Genomic DNA, 3,559 nt, shown 5'->3' with positions numbered 1-3,559 from the left:
ATATATTACAACTTCAGCTTAATTTATACTCTCCCATTGGAGAGAGAATGTATTCTCTTTGCAAGATATTTTTAGCAACCACATGCTTCTGTCTCTCAGGAAGCAACAGCTGAGACAGTGGGATGGGCAGGGCTGGGATGCCTATTTCTGACCCCTGCACTGTCTGGCTTTTTCTAGAAATCAAACAAAGCTGCTTTATTTTTACCCTCAAGGAGATGGACAGCATGTTTAGAGGCAGGGAGAACACTGAAACACGTGCCTGGAAATTCTCGGCATCCTGTCACCACCAGAGCTTGGAAGAGAGGATTCATTTCCCAAATGCCAGTGGCAAAGTGTGTACAGAGCCGTGAGGAAGGAGCTGGAAGGGCAGCAGCAGTTCAGCATGGGCTGAGGGAACAAGCAGGACATCTCAGATACCCATACAGTTTTGAATGCATTAAAACTCTTTGAAAGATGGTGTTGCACCTGAGAGCTCTCCCTATCTCCAATGCTTGGTTGTGGATGAGAATCTGAGCCACTTGAGTGGAAAAGAAGTCCACAACTCCTCAAAAACTCACAAACTCATGAGCAGCCAGGTCCTGGCTTTACCCTCTGCCCCAGTGCAAGTTCAGGGAAACAAAAGGAAAGGCCTCCCAGAGTAAGAGTGAACCTCTGTGGAAATTGAGCCCAGCCCAGATTGCTGTTCAACATTCTTTTATCATTTAATAGCATTTCACAAGGGCTGGTTCCTGCTAATCTTACCCTCCCACCCCTAGGAAACCTGATGCTGTTTGCTCTCTAAGCACTGTGCAGATAACAATGATTGCAAACCTCTTCCCACACTTCTGTGCTGCACAGAAAAATCTGTCTGATTAACAGGGAAAGTGAGATGCAGAGAAATAAAGAGGGTGATTCCTGTGCATCCCATGGCGGTAAATGAAACACTTTACATTTCCAAGGCACTGGAAATTATCATTGGGCTCCTCAAGACACAGAACTGCTCAGCATCTTCTGCTAAAAGATTCTGGCAACGTTCCTTGCCTGTGAATGAAGCCTGGTATCATACCTCAGCACAAACACCCTGTGCCAAGCACAAACAATATCAATCCACAGCTCCATAAATCCAGGGTGATCCAGCTGCTCATGTGATTATGAGCTGTATCTTCCCCAAACAGCCAGACACCTCCACTCCTCCTGAGGAGGGCCAGACCCGTCCCAGAGCCATCAGCACAAGCTCTTGTAGAAACACTGAGCAGTGCAGAAAAATCACTACAGGCAATTAAGCCTTACAAGCAATTACAATTTTAATTGCAATGCTCTACGTGTGTGATAGGTGAAGTCAGGGTGCTCTGGTCTCACGGGTAATTCCCTTGGCTGCACATGTCTTTTAGAAACTGCCAGAAGTACTTTAGCACCTCAAAATTATGCTGATTTTTTTTCCCCCCAAACCACACAATCTGGAGTGTGGCTATATTGAACCCAGTCATTAATCACACTAAACACTGTCTCTGATTCCCAGATAACAAATAATACAGAATAGAATAGAACATAATAAGAGAACAAATAATACATTTACAACAATGAATCTACCTTTCTAGAGTAGATACTGGATAATGTGTGTTCTTTCTTTTTAAATACCAATTTGGAGGAGTGAACCTACTTTGATCCCCTTGGAAACACATTGAATTTCAAAGCCAGCTGGAGAGAAACACCAGTTCTGGAGCGCTGAGCAAGGATGACCCTTCAACAGGAGATTATTATTCTGTACTGTGGGTCTGTCTGGATTCTGGGCCGGAGGGGTGAGTGGCCCCATCCTCCTAAGAGAAGAAGTAACAGCACCCTCTGCTGCCCTCTAAAAATTATCCAAAGCACAATTTTATCAAATTTAATCACAGCAGCTTTGGACTGTGGTGAGCAAAGCTCAGGCAAGTCATGAATTGGAAAGAAAAAAGGAAGAAAGAGGGGTAAAAAAATACCCATGCTAGGCAGGTGTTCCTCAGACTCATCTCATCACTGTAATTCAGCTTTAAGCATTCCATGTAAACACCTGCTGGGTGAAGGGGGAGGCTGACCTGGATGAACCCCCTTTTGGGGGTGACAGCAGGGAAAAGTGGGGGGAAATGAGTCTGCTTATTCTCCCAGGGGTGGGCACAATGGGGACTGAGGGGAATTCGGCTCTGAAGAGGAATGGATCAGGGGGGTGATGAAGGGAGGGCCAGCTGGTGGTTCAGCAGCAATCTGTGGCATTTGGGGGTGTTTTGGGTGCTGGGGGGCAGAGAGGTGAGGGGGGAGGCTTGCAGTTACTAGTAGTCATTATGCAGGTATTAGGCAGTCCCTAGTATTTACCAGGCAGTTACAAGGCAGTTACTAGTAGTTGTTACATAGAAATTAGACAGCTGCAAAGCCATTACTAGTAGTTGCTAGGCAGACACTAAGACATTACAAGTGGTTACCACACAGTTAATGCAACAATAGTAGACTCTTACTAATAGTTTTTGAGAGACTTTTATTGTTGCTATTGAGCAGTTACTAGGGAGTTACTATGCTCTTACTAGGAGTTACTGGGCAGTTATTAGACAGGTACTAATAGTTCTGAGGCAGCCACTATACTAGCAGTTCTGAAGCAATTATGAGGCAGGTACTAGTAGTTGTGAGGCAGACATGAGGCTGATACTGACAGTTAGTAGAAGCTAATGGGCGGTTCTGAGGCAGTTGCCAAGAGTTAGTAGCAGTCACTACAGTTTCTAGCAGTCACTATACAGTTACTGGGAGTCACTATACATTTACTAGGAGTCACTAGGCAGTTAGTAGTCACTGTACAGTCACTAGCAGTCACTATACAGTTACTGGCAGTCACTATACAGTCACTAGTAGTCACTGTACAGTCACTATACAGTTCCTAGTCGTCACTATACAGTCACTAGCAGTCACTATACAGTGACTAGCAATCACTATATAGTCTCTACCAGTCACTGACACTCACTATACCATCACTAATAGTCACTATACAGACACTATACAGTCCCTAGTAGCCACTATACCATCACTAGTAGTCACTATACAGACATTATACAGTTCATAGTAGTCACTATACCATCACTAGTAGTCACTATACAGACACTATACAGTTCCTAGTGGTCACCATACATTCACTAGCAGTCAGTATACAGTCACAGCAGTCACTATGCCTTCCTTGTAGTCACCATACTGTTTCCAGCAGCCACTAGCAGTCACTATACAGTCACTGGCAGTCACTAGCCATCACTATATAGTTACTGGCAGTCAGTATATAGTGACTGCCGGCCCCTGACAGCTGGAAGGCCATGGGCTCTGACAGGGAGATGTGGTTGGGGCAGCGAGGTGGGGACCAACAGGGCCAGAGGGGGGTCATGGCAGCCCTGGGTACTATAGGTGGCAGTGAGGGGGTATCTGGCCCACAGGAGGAGCTGGTAGCTGGGCCACTTAAGAGCTCCGGGCTCTGAAGGGGGACTGGCTCCTGTTCCTCACCATGGCCAGAGCGGGACTGTGGCGGAGGAGGAGGAGGAGGAGGAGGAGGAGGAGCAGGATGGGGAGGCAGAGT

Source organism: Manacus candei, unplaced genomic scaffold (assembly GCF_025592945.1).
Source record: "Manacus candei isolate 608988 ecotype Guabito, Panama unplaced genomic scaffold, ASM2559294v1 h1tg000048l, whole genome shotgun sequence".
NCBI classification, from domain to species: Eukaryota; Metazoa; Chordata; class Aves; order Passeriformes; family Pipridae; genus Manacus; species Manacus candei.
This window is presented reverse-complemented; position numbering follows the sequence as displayed.